General features: G+C 52.8%; 1 protein-coding gene across 21 annotated transcripts in view; it reads right to left on the bottom strand.

Moving 5' to 3' along the window:
• The window catches only part of PHLDB1 (pleckstrin homology like domain family B member 1), a 123,174-nt gene extending 110,334 nt beyond the window's left edge, over nucleotides 1-12,840 (bottom strand). For 7 of the 21 annotated variants that reach the window (XM_073320565.2, XM_073320566.2, XM_073320572.2 and 4 more), the window contains exon 1: nucleotides 4,435-4,618. The gene's annotated coding sequence lies outside the window, so the exon portion shown is untranslated. Of the gene's footprint in view, nucleotides 1-4,434; nucleotides 4,621-12,760 lie in introns of those variants that run through there. The other 14 variants (XM_073320555.2, XM_073320560.2, XM_073320559.2 and 11 more) reach the window with 5 other exon arrangements.
• Between the last annotated feature and the right edge of the window lie 622 nt (nucleotides 12,841-13,462).

Raw genomic sequence — 13,462 nt, 5'->3', positions numbered from 1 at the left:
TCAAAACAGCCCAGCAAGCACAGGTGAGTGATCAAGAGGCCCCATTATCTAGGCCTGATCAATGAAAGGAGAGAGTGGTTTAGTGATTATAGCAGGGGATGGACAATCAGGATGTCGGTGTTCTATTCCAAGCTTGACCTTTGGCAAGTAATTTCACTGCTCTGTGCCTCAGTTTCCCTATCTGTACAGTGAGGTCCACACCCACCTATCCACACAGGCTGTCAGAGCTCATACTGCTTGTAACCAGTACTTGGATGAAGAGTTCCAAAGAAAAGCAACATGTCATCAGCAGTACACATTCTGCATCATACTGCTCCCCCTATCCCATAGACACAAGCAGCTTTCAGGCTTTCACCCAGCTTCTGCATTGGCATTATTTTCTTCTAGAAACAGGTGCGGTGTATGAATCCCAGGACTAAAGAGACACTGCATTAGGAGAGATTGATGGCTGCAGCACTGAGAGCTGAACACCAGGGGGCACGATTTATGGCCTTATAACCTTCTTTTACCAGCGGGGCTATGCGTGACTGAGTCCCTGATCCTCATTTGCTCTCTGCTGGCTCCTGCTCAAGTCAATGGAGAAATGACCACAGGGGCATGTGGCTTGGACCCCAGCTGAACTGGGTAATTCTGCACACAGGGTCTCCGCTGATGCGAAATGACAGTGAGTGGTACAAACGCCCAAAAAGCACAGTAACTTAGAGCACCTATGTACAGAATTCTACAGAACATGTGCAGAGCATGGGATACATGGCCCTGTTTCCCCATTCACCTAAGGATCTCCCAGGATCTCTTTACAAACATGAACTACGTTAGCATCATAAACCCTGCACAAGGCTGGTCAGGGGAGGTGTACAGGAACAGGCCAGCCAGCTCTCCAGCACAGCAGCTCTTTAACGGCACTCAGACTGGCAGGACAGGAAAAAGAATCTTCTCTCCCAGTGAAGGCTGGTGTAAATACCCCAAGTGAGGGAGCCACCGCTCCTTCCCCAAGGAGCTGCAGACAAATCACTCAGATGGAAGATTTCAGAGTAACAGCCGTGTTAGTCTGTATTCGCAAAAAGAAAAGGAGGACTTGTGGCACCTTAGAGACTAACCAATTTATTAGAGCATAAGCTTTCGTGAGCTACAGCTCACTTCTTCAGATGCATATCGTGGAAACTGCAGCAGGCTTTATATATACACAGAGAATATGAAACAATATCTATTCCCACCCCATTCTCTGTGTATATATAAAGCCTGCTGCAGTTTCCACGATATGCATCTGAAGAAGTGAGCTGTAGCTCACGAAAGCTTATGCTCTAATAAATTGGTTAGTCTCTAAGGTGCCACAAGTCCTCCTTTTCAGATGGAAGAGTATTGTGCTGAAATATTCAGAGCTGGAAAGATGCACTGGACTACTGACTCCCCCACCAATGCAGGGCTCAAACAGGACTACAGAGAGAGGGTCTGCGGGGATTAGAGTTGCTTGTCGCATTTGTCTGGGGAAGAGGAAGCCCTGCCCCTCCTTCCCCGACCAGGCCTCTGCTCTTTGTAAAACGTTATTTTGCTGGTATTAAGGCAGAACTAGGTCACATATGGCTCATTAAAAGCATGCTAAGCTGTGTGACACCAGTGCACCATCTACAGGCTAAGCCTGCATTGCAGGTGATAGCATGGACTCAGCCTTCTCCTATCATTGTCAATGGAAGACAATGTTCACGAATTCAGCCACTGACACTCCCAAGAGCCCCAGCCTGCTTTCAGGAAAACACACTGTACTCTCCTCTGTTACCCCCAGGAAGCTTCCCTGGCCCTGCTTCACCCACCCCCGGTCAGCATTGGCCCCAACAGGATTTGAGAGAACAGGATGGGCTTGGGTAACTTGATCATATATATATATATATAGCTCATCTTAAGTGATCACTCTCCTTACAGTGTGCATGATAAACATCCATTTTTTCATGTTGTGTGTATATAAATCTCCTCACTGTATTTTCCACTGAATGCATCCGATGAAGTGAGCTGTAGCTCACAAAAGCTTATGTTCAAATAAATTGGTTAGTCTCTAAGGTGCCACAAGTCCTCCTTTTCTTTTTGATTGTAACACATGCAAAAGTCCCACCACGGGTCAGTGGCGATTCCTGACCTCCCAACACTGCAGTAGCTCCCTGCTGTTCTCCACTGGCTCGGCATTTCTTGTGCCTTTTCCTGCCAAGGGCTGGGGCCACTCCGAGTTCATGGAAAGATTGTTTAGTCTCTGCTCCCACAAATCCAGCAGCCCACCCATTGCAGACACAGCCAGAACAGGGTTGCGCTGCTCCTGGGTCACATTAAAGGGACCCAGATCTCACAGATGCTTGTGTCTAATGCATCGCAAGGGCCTATAGGGCCCTGGGGATTGAAATCTGGCTCACCATGCCTGACATGCATATTCAGTCCCCAGGCCTTTTCTTTCAGTTGGCCAGTAGGGAGTATGATGCTCCGGAGGCAGACCCTGAAGAGGGGAATAATTCCCATAGCACTTTTCACCTAGAAGGATCCCACAATGCTCGACAGAAACATCACTCCCCCAGGACTGACATACAACCACCTCTGGGGTGAAACATGGCAGCTGCCACACACCAGCACAGTGACAGGTTAGGGCAGACAGGGAATAACAACCTATATTCAACTGAAACTGCTGGGGGCAGGATTGGCAGAGTGTAATTACCCAAGACGGGCTTTGGCCAGGACACTGGAGTCAATGCCCTGGCTTGTGGAAAGTGTCTTGGGAACTTTATTGCTCCCAAATGACCAGGACTTCAGTCCACATCCCATCCAGAAGACAGGCTATTTGTGGGAGATGGGTTAGTAGAGTGTGAGGGCCTAGACAAGGCCCTAGTGAAGCCTGGGATCACTGCACCTCATGGGCTTCACAAAGACCCAGTGCTGCCTTCACCTATCAGAGCACCCAGGACAGTGGAAAATACCAGTGCTAGCCCAGCATGCAATGCTTCTCTGGTTCCAGCTGAAGGCAGCTGTGATTTGCTCTGCTGTACAGCATATGTATAACCCATGGCTGGGCTCTGAGAAAAATGCCAGCGCAGCCCCCTCAGATGGGCAAAGTCTGGGCTTTTCCTACTGTCCCTAGAGATAGAGCTATCTACAGGCTGCCCTGGCAATGCTAGCCCACCAGATCCTCAGGCTTCGACCAGTGCAGCAAGCAGAGATCCTCTCCCTACTTTGTCAAAGCAAGCATGGTCTGTGGTTACCACAAACCATACCCAGAGCGAGAGCACACAGCCCAGCCAGGAAGAGTGGGAACTAGTGGGTAGCTATTACACACTGCGGAAAAAATGAAAGGCTGGAAAAAGACAGCGTTGACTCCAGGGCTGGGAAAGAACAAAAACAACCATCAGCTCACAGTAAAGGCCCTGGCTCCCTCCGGAACAGGCAGCTGAAAGAGGACAGCATCTGGGAGTAAGACCAGACAGAATTCAAGCTGAAGTGCCTAGACTGGCATTCAGGGCCAATTTCCATAGCAGCCCCCACTGACACCAAGGAAAGCCAGGCTTCCCCCCTAGGGGGGCCTTGGGGATGGAGCAGAGGAGCCTAGTTGGAAATATAATTTGTAAAAGAAGCACACTGGACGTGAGGCTGAGTGATAGCTCTGGGGTTAGAGCCAGGAGAATTTATGTGGATCTGGCTGTCAGAGGGGCTGAGCTCCTGCCACTGCAAGCTGCCAGTGATCAGCACATCTGAACCTCATCTCACGATCTGGACAGTAACGCAGGGCCATTTCCCTTCACTCCCTGATTCTCATACGCAAGCCTACAGCTACTGAGGGGCAGGATTATCCCTTGCTGCATAGAGGGCCAGTGTGTGTTTTTGTGAACAAGTTAGAGAAGGGGCACTAGCTCATTACCACCAGGACTTCTCTCCATTTGCTGCCACTTTCCTATGGCTGCAGAAGGAGTTCCAACCTGCTACATGAGATTTCCTGAGTTGGCTGTGCAGCCAGGGCCTTTCCTGTGGGGTGTGGCACTGGGGGCGAGAAAGGGGGTAGAGGAACGATGTGGCACTGGGATCGGGGGTGGTCGTGGCAGAGTAGGAGACACAGTAATGGGGTTGTGCAGGGGGAAACACAGCTTCCACACAGCATATTAATGGAGCAGTTTGGAACTCTCTAGGACCTGCTCCCCTGCCTGCTCAGACAACATTTGCTACCATGCAGCTGAGCCTGTGCCAGCCACCTACTGGACCAGAGCCACCCCTGATGTTTAGAGGAGCCCCCCCTTGGCCTGGGCTCCAGCTCCTTCAAGTCAGGGTCTGAGCCCGGATGCTGGCAGGACAAGGAGCCCATTGGACCCATGAGCACTGGGAAGGGCTAGCCTTAGAGTTTGTGATCCCCCTGCTCCAGTCCACACACGCCACACCCCTAGCCACAGTGTGGTTTTGAGGTCCGCATCTTACCTGCCCTTGGATCCTCACCCTGGCACTGGGCCAAGCACCGACCACCAGCTTCAGTGGAGGGGATTCATGTTCCTATGCTCTGCTCATCCCGTGGCCTTGGGGTGCGGCCTACCCCAGCTGCAGAAGAAGTCGTAGAGAAGAGTCTGCACTGCCAGCTCCCTGCGGAGGTGACAGGTGCATCAAGGCAGGAGACCCCAGTGGGGAGAGCCAGGCCAGCAGGGCCCACAGCCCTAACCTCTCCCCAACCCCTGCACCTTCTCCCCAAAAGCAGCTGCAGCCAGCTGCTAGCTCTTGGCTGCTGCTAGGCCAGAGGAAAGGCAGGCAGGGGGCCGGACTCTTAAATAGGAAGAGAGAGGAGGCCAGGATGGAATCATGCTTGGAGATTAACCCCTTCCCACCACAGCAGGCCACAGGATCGCAGTCATATCCACAGAGTCAGTGGGAGGTGAGGGGCAAGTGTCACACTGGGCCATGCTCTGGCACCTTCCATCGATCTGGGCATGGCAGCACCAAACCCACCCAGCTCCCATGAGCCAGGTACCCCCTTCACAAATGGGGGAACTCCAGCACTGAGAGGGAAAGTCACCACAGCAGTGCAGGGCAGGGGATAGAACTCAGGAGTCCTGTCTCCCAGACTTGCCACCCCAGCTCTAACCATTAGGTGCCTGCCTCTCCTATCCCAGAGCCAGGACTAGAACCCAGGAGTCCTGACTCTCAGATTCTCCATACACATCCTTCAGCTTTAATCACTAGACTCCTCTCCCCTCCTCAAGCCAGGAATAGAATCCAGGAGTCCTGATTCCTCTCCCACCCCATTCTAACTACAAGACAAGTCCAGGTTTCCCACTCTCACACTAGCCTAGCAGGCCACCTCATCCGACCCATAACCATGGAGATGCTATAATCCTTATAAGGGATTTTACTGCTTTCCAGAGGAGGGGGATGTTGATTCCCCAGACCTCTCCACAAAGATTTGATACCATCTCCCCCATCCCAGTGCCCCAGTTGGAACTCTTGTGGGAGCCAGTGGCCGCTCCAAGGACCTGGCTATCTCTAAGGCTCTCCAAAGGGAACGCCCCAGTGCAAGAAGATAAGGAATTGGGGAGTCCCCCTCGGGGCATATTTCATGCTTCCTCCATGCCCCCCATCCCAGCCTCTCACCTCACCTCCTGGGAAGCCCCAGCACGAAGGGTGATTGCTGCCCTTCACAAGCAGACTCTGTTCTAGGAATGCTAGCGAAGGAGTGAGGCCCAGCCCAGCCGGGTGCCCCACCTCTGGCAGCAACAAGGCAGCCTTTCTTCTCTCACAGCAGCCTGCAAAACACTTCACTTGTTCCTGCCACGAAAAGAGGCGCAGGCTTCAAATGCCAAAGGGTCGGGCTCAGCTACCATGAAATAGCAACGGTCAACAGAAAAGCAGCCCCAGAGCCTTCACATACAGCAGAGACCATGCTCACCCCTCACACTCCCCCATGAGATCACTCCCCCCTGCTTGCTCCCTCCTTGGCATCCACGGGGCTCATGTCTCCAGTTCCCACAGAAATCCCAACATAAAATGATTTAAAAAGTTAAGAAAAAGACCTCTGTTCTTTCCAGGAAGGGAAGAGGTGAGCATGGGAGGGGAAGCGCGGAGGAGGACCTTACCTCAACGTAAGGAGGATGGGTGCACAGAGGCCACCCACAAAAATGAATTTCAGTCTTGCTCAGCTGGTGCCACTCAATCCTGACTCACAGCACCCCTGCTGTTCCACCCCTGGGCTTCCTCCTCCACAGCTCTGCCAATGCCCCTCAATTCCATCTCATAACCCCCCATACTGTTCCAGCACTGGACCTCCCCCTCCCCGCACACCCCACAACTCTGCCAAAGTCCCTCAATTTCAACTCATAGCCCCCCTACTGTTCTAGCACTGGGATCCTACACCCAGCTCTGCCAAAGCCCCTCATTTGGACATGAAAATTACAAATATTTGACAACTCAGGCTGGAGCTTGCACTCAAATGTCAGCTGCTGCTGTCGGATTCTTGTTGAGCTGAGCAGTCTCTGTAGCCTGGTCACAATACAGGGATGGGACAGTGAGCTGAAGCATCAGGTGGGACCAACTGGCCTTGTGGCTGAATCTCTCCTGCCCCTTTCTCTTGGGCTGGGGCTATCAGTGGCAACACTCTGAAATGCAGTGGTAGGGCTGGGAGCCTAGTTTGGCTTCAGGAGGGTTGGGGAAGGAGGATTTTTACTCCTGGGTGTCTCATTAATCCTTAGAGGTCATTCCATCCTTAGAGGTTTTTAAGGCCCGGCTTGACAAAGCCCTGGCTGGGATGATTTAGTTGGTGTTGGTCCTGCTTTGAGCAGGGGATTGGACTAGTACCTCCTGAGGTCTCTTCCAAACCTAATCTTCTATGATCAAGTTTGTTTCCCTTTGAGATCCAGCTGGTCCATTCGACTTAGATGTTGCCTTCCAAAGTGCTCACCTTCCCTTCTTCTTGTGTATCACTGCACGAGCCTCCAAATGGGGTCCCTTTGAGACACTATAGTAACTGCAGCTTTGTATAACTGTAACCCACCCCCAACCAAACAGAGGGGGATGCATATCACACCTCCAGCAGTCACACGTGGCCAAATCATTTCCCCGCTTTGTACCTGAGTTTTCTTATGGAGATAATAACCCTGCCCTGCCTCCAAGGGCACTGTGAGCCTGGGTTAATTTATTTTTATAAAGCACCTTGTAGATGGTACCTGCTGTTATCTTACTTAAAACCAAAAAAACACAAGGGGAAGGAGCACCCATCTGTGCCCCATTTAGTTGTATCTGCAGCTACAGAGGGAAGGTCGGAATCAGTCTGCAAATACACCGAGAGTATGGAAGCCTGGGTGTGCCCAAGAACAGTATTTGGCCATGTGTACATCTATACACACCATATGGAAGCTGGACAATGTCTATCATCCTCTCTAACGGCTGAATGCAGGTGTGGCAGAAGGAATGCGTAAGAGAAGGGGACTTGGGTAACCCACAAGGAGTTGCAGCACCCGATGTTACATGCCCTGAAATATAGCATCCCTGGCCTCTTTCTTCCCCCTACCCCCCATTCTCTTCAATGAGTCACTTGGAAGCAGTCAGAGCAGCTGAGTTAACAGGTACACCACACAGCATCCAGGCCCTGCATTCAACTTGGCTGTACATTCACTCCACATCTGTTAATGAGTTTAAGGCACCAAAGCTGCCACCCCATCCCAGTGAGCAATGGGCTGTTCTGCTTCCAGCCTGGGAATGTCGGAGGCGGGAGCATTGTCTTGGAGACAAACGTGGGTGGGAAGGGGACTTGCGCCAGGCAGCCCACAGTAACTAAATTGCAGCAAGGGCCCAGATTGTCGAGAGCTAATATGGAGCTGGTGTCACACTGTCTGAAACACCCCATCAGGCCCAGTCCCTGTTAATAGGCTAAACTCAGCCTGCACTTATCTCTACAACAAGCTGAAACAGTCTGGTGCTCAGGAAAGCTTGGACCCAGTGTGACCCAGTGACCCAGGCTCCCCACTCCACATTTCAGCATGTTGAGATGAGAGGGTTGGGAGGGCAGTTTGGCCTCAAAGCCTGGATTTGAATCCGCTGTTTGGGTCTGATCTCATCTCAAAGGCCGTGCTCCCCATTGCTGGGACTCCAGCTACAGTATTTGTTCTGATCCCCTCTTGGCAAACGACCAGCCATGTCACCACAGGTGCAAGGCCCAGTAGAGAGGCCAGCCTGCCCCAGAGGCTCCTTCCCCTCATTCTTTTCTCCAATTGCTCCTTCTAGGCGGAAACACCCCATACACTCTCCATCCCGAAGACTACACACAGTGGAGCACTGGTCACATGTTGCTAAGGCAACACAACACGCCTGGCAATAACAGTAACATAAATTAGCTCCAAGATAGTTACATTGGGAGACAGAATTCTCTGCCCCACCCACTGATCTCAGCTCCCCAGAGGAAATGAGCTCCCCTACTGGGGTCATTAAAGTGTGCACAGCTGCCAGCTCCAGCCCTGAGCATTTCCTCAACTCCTCTTGCCATACTCCATACAGAGCAGTCAACCCCTCCTGCCCCCCAGCCCAACACAAATTCCATTTTGCCTGCCACCACCAGGTATTGCTAGCCAGGGAGATTTGGAGTCAAAATAGGGACCTGCTTTTTAACACTATGGAAATATAAAGGACACAAAGGCAAACGGAGGCATCCAGAGGGGCAGAAAGAAACCATAAAGCAAGCGCTGCCTCCCCCATCACCCACTAGGGGCAGGTCTGGAAGGGTTTATTCAAACAGACTGGGCTCAGATGTTCAATTAAATAGGGTACCTAATACATGAAGAATCCTCAGCTAAGACAGCTAACACCTTACCACAACAGAACTTCCTGTCAAAGTAATGCTTAGGAACAAGACTGCAGTCTGCAAAGAATTAACTAGATAAATCTCTATTCTGCCTTTTTGCACCATGGAAGGCTTTGAATTTAGGCAACCCAATACATCTCAGTCCCAATTCACAGCGCTCCTGCTATCTCTGCCCTATAGTCCCCCATGTTCATACAGCTCTGCTCCTGCCCCCAAATTCTGACCTGTAGCCCGCTGCTGGTATCCCAGTCCGGAGCCATGCCCTCACCCCCAGATCAGCAGATGACCTCAATCCCAACCTACAGTCCCCCATGGTTCCCCACACGTGCACACAACCCTGACTCCTAGCTCCCTGCTATCCCAGCTCTGCCTATGCCCCTCAATCCAAACTACAGCATCCCACCCCACTCCCTTTCCCAGATAAAAGAAAACAAGGCTGAGGTTACTGATCTGTATTTTACAACAAATCTCAAGGAGCAGATATGACACACCAGTACGCCCAAGGCAGCTCTGACCTGAACATCATTTATAAAGGTTGTTTGAATTCATTATATAGGAACAGGACAGTGCCCAGGTCCAATAAGAGAAGAGCAGCAGGGTGTTCTTCTACTGCCACCCACAGACACTCTGAGGAATCCCACCAAGCCAGAGCAGCAGCGCTCACTTGCACCAGCCAAAACACCAGGGCATGAGGGGACACACACTACATTAGAGTCCAACCACAGATATTTCCAGGTGTCACTGTTTTAAAGCTCAACAAACAGACATAACAAGGGAATTGAGACTATTTGCTGACCTGCCAAGCATTAGGCACCTGGTGACTCTCTCACTCTTGGCAGCATTGTCACACATCTTAGGTAAAGTATCACAAGGCAGGAAGAAGAAATTCCCCCAGGAAATGCTCTTAGGCCTCACAGAAGGTGCACTGGGCTGGAGCCAGGAGACCAGAGCTTCTGGTCCTGCCTCTTTTGGTGAGGGGTGTAAATATTACTGGCAGTTCACACCCCTCACTTCTGACAAAGAACGTGCCCGAGTTTTAAAAAGAGAAGTGCTGGAAACCCAGCACAGGGAACAGCTGAAATCCAGGCCCATTCAGCCATCTCAGCATTTTTACATGAGGATGGATGAAAAAGCAAGTGGACGTTTAAGAAGAAAATCCTCACACACAGCACAGAGCAGCTGGGCAGTTTCCTCTGGGGCAGACTGGCCATCGGGCTCAGGAACCCTCAAGGAGGAGGTGAACAGGGCAGAAAGAACATATCTGGCCATAGAGGAACCTCCCAGGCATGAGCATGGAAGATCAGGATTCCTATTGGTTGGTGTGGGCTTACCCATCAGCCATCACTCCCTGCCACAGAGGGTACAGCCAAGTTGAGACCTACCAGTACCAAATCAAAGGGAACCCCAGGATTGTGCATAGACATAGACAAGGATAAGGGGCAAAATATATAATCCCCACTTCACAGGGTCCCAGCCATCATAGAATCATAGAAGATTAGGGTTGGAAGAGACCTCAGGAGATCATCTACCCCATTCTCTGCTCAAAGCAGGACCAACACCAACTAAATCATCCCAGCCAGGCCTTTGTCAAGCTGGGCCTTAAAAATCTCTAAGGATGGAGATTCCACCATCTCCCTAGGTAACCTATTCCAGTGCTTCACCACCCTCCTAGTGAAATAGTTTTTCTTAATATCCAACCTAGACCTCCCCCACTGCAACTTGAGACCATTGCTCCTTGTTCTGTCATCTGCCACCGAGTACAGCCGAGCCCCTCCTCTTTGGAACCCCCCTTCAGGTAGTTGAAGGCTGCTATCAAATCCCCCCTCACTCTTCTCTTCTGCAGACTAAACGAGCCCAGTACTCTCAGCCTCTCCTCGTAAGTCGTGCCCCAGCCCCCTGATCATTTTTGTTGCCCTCTGCTGGTCTCTCTCCGATTTATCCACATCCTTTCTGTAGTGGGGGGCCCAAAACTGGACGCAATATACCAGATATGGCCTCACCAGAGCCCAATAGAGGGGAATAATCACTTCCCTCGATTTGCTGGCAATGCTCCTACTAATGCAGCCCAATATGCCGTTAGCCTTCTTGGCAACAAGGACACACTGCTGACTCATATCCAGCTTCTCATCCACTGTAATCTCCAGGTCCTTTTCTGCAGAACTGCTGCTTAGTCAGTCAGTCCTCAGCCTGTAGCGGTGCATGGGATTCTCCCGTCCTAAGTGCAGGACTCTGCACATGTCCTTGTTGAACCTCATCAGATTTCTTTTGGCCCAATCCTCCAATTTGTCTAGGTCACTCTGTACCCTATCCCTATCCTCCAGTGTTTCTACCTCTACTTAGTGTCATCTGCGAATTTGCTGAGGATGCAATCAATCACATCATCCAGATCATTAATAAAGAACTTGAACAAAACCGCCCCAGGACCGACCCCTGGGACACTCCGCTTGATACCAGCTGTCAACTAGACATCGAGCCGTTGAGCACCTGTTGAGCCCGACAATCTAGCCAGCTTTCTATCCACCTTATAGTCCATTCATCCAATCCATAGCTTTTTAACTTGCTGGCAAGAATACTGTAGGATACCATATCAAAAGCTTTGCTAAGGTCAAGATATATCACATCCACTACTTTTCCCATATCCACAGAGCCAGTTATCTCATCATAGAAGGCAATCAGGTTGGTCAGCATGACTTGCCTTTCGTGAATCCATGTTGACTGTTCCTGATCACTGTCCTCTCCTCCAGGTGCGTTCCATGCTCAAGTCATTCCTTCACTTGACTTGCCAATGGCTAAATAACCACAAGGACAGCAGCAGCTGGCAACAGTGGCCCACACAAGAGCCCTCCTGCCACACTCACACAGAAGTGACCATTCCCAAAGCACAGACACTAAGCCTAGTTAGGGTTCAGAGTAGCAGCTGTGTTAGTCTGTATCCGCAAAAAGAAAAGGAGTACTTGTGCCACCTTAGAGACTAACAAATTTATTTGAGCATAAGCTTTCATGAGCTACAGCTCACTTCATCGGATGCCTAGTTAGTTAGCATCTCTCCATTTCATAGGCACAGAGAGAGGTGAAGCAAGTCAACACCAAAGCTGGGATTCCTGGCTCCTAACCCCTAGCCATTGGTCCATTCAACCAAGATGCCTCCCCTTGTGTGTAGCTGGACTCTGAATAGCCATCTGCACTAAGCTGCCCAGGGACTCTAACCCAACTCTCAGAGAAGTGGGGAGGCTACAGGTCTGTAAGGACTCCCCTTCACTTTGGCTTCGCAACCCTGAGCTCCCTCCGCTTCCCAGGGAGAGGAGGCTGCATGCCAAAGATTTGTTGTTACAGATTATGGGAGAAAATGTCAGAAATGCAAGGAATTCTGCCAAAGCCATTTCCCTGGGACAGCACGAGCCCTGACTCGGGTAGGGGACAGAGCTCGGGTTGTTTGCAACAGCCCCTTTGGCACGCTCCCATTTAACCCGAGCACCCACCCGGGGGTAGGGGCATCTCACCAGTCCCGCGCTCCTGTCGCCCCAGCTCAGAAAAGGGCTCCAGATTTACAGGGGACATTTAGCCCGGTCACCCGCTGGGCTCTCAGTCCCAGCACCTGGGCTGTCCGCTCCCCAGCGGGCCAAACAGGGTCAGACAACGGTCACCTGGCCCAGCCCCCGCTCGGGCAGAGCCAGCGCCGGGGCAGCGCCAACCCCCCGCCACCCGCGGAGCACACACGCCACCTGCCCGGCCGCCGGGCCCCGCCCCGCCCTGCCCTGCCCTGCCCTGGGGGCCGGGCCCCGCGGGGAGCGGAGCCCGGCCCGGCTCACACACAGCCCCCGGCGCCGACCCGAGGCGCAGCCGGCCGAGCAGGGCACCCGCCGCCGGCCGCCCTCGGGCAACGCGCTCCGCCCCCGCCCCCGCCCCGCCGGGGCCCTGGGTGCCCGGCTCTCGGAGGGACGGAGCCCGCCCCCGGGCGCCCCTCACCTGGCCGGGCCGCGCTCCCCTCAGAGCAGCCGCTGGGCGCGCGCCGGCGAAGCTCGGTCACCGCCCACCGCGCGCGCGGGCCGCAGCGCGCGGGGAAACTGACCCCCGGCGGGCGCGCGCGCGCGGGCGGGACGGACGCCGACGGGAGGGAGCAGGAGGCTGGGGCAGCGCGGGGACCCCGGGCAGCGGAGGTGCGCTGCCGCCTTGCCCCGCCCCCGCCGGCCCCGGCGAAAGGGGACAAAGGAACTGGCGGCGTTCACCCCACCTCCCCGCCAAGTCGCTTCACGTCCTCTGCAGAAACCAAGGAGCTAAGCCTCGCACCCCGCTGCTGCTGGGGAAACTGAGGCAGGGCGAGGGGCGTGGACTTGCCTCAGGTCAGACGAGAGCGAGCCCCACGCCAGCACAGAACGCAGGGTTCCTGCCTCCCACAGCGGTGCCACCCAAGCCCCGTTCCTTCCTCCCCCCCGGTTAAAAATACTCCGTGGTCTGCACAAGCCTGGAACTGCGGGCTTCACCCAGCAATTGGGGCTGGCGCCTGTAGCTTGGTGTAGTCAGTAATGTGGAGAGAACAAATCTGTGCATTTCGAGAGCACTTCCCAGCACAGGGACTCCAAGGCACTTTGCAAACATCAGCGCCTCCCCGTGATGCTTCCAGGAGGAAAAAAACAGATTTAAAATTTTTATTAAACCTAATGTTAAAAA

The sequence above is a fragment of the Lepidochelys kempii genome, chromosome 22 (genome assembly GCF_965140285.1).
Source record: "Lepidochelys kempii isolate rLepKem1 chromosome 22, rLepKem1.hap1, whole genome shotgun sequence".
In the NCBI taxonomy this organism is placed as follows: domain Eukaryota; kingdom Metazoa; phylum Chordata; order Testudines; family Cheloniidae; genus Lepidochelys; species Lepidochelys kempii.
This window is presented reverse-complemented; position numbering and strand designations above follow the sequence as displayed.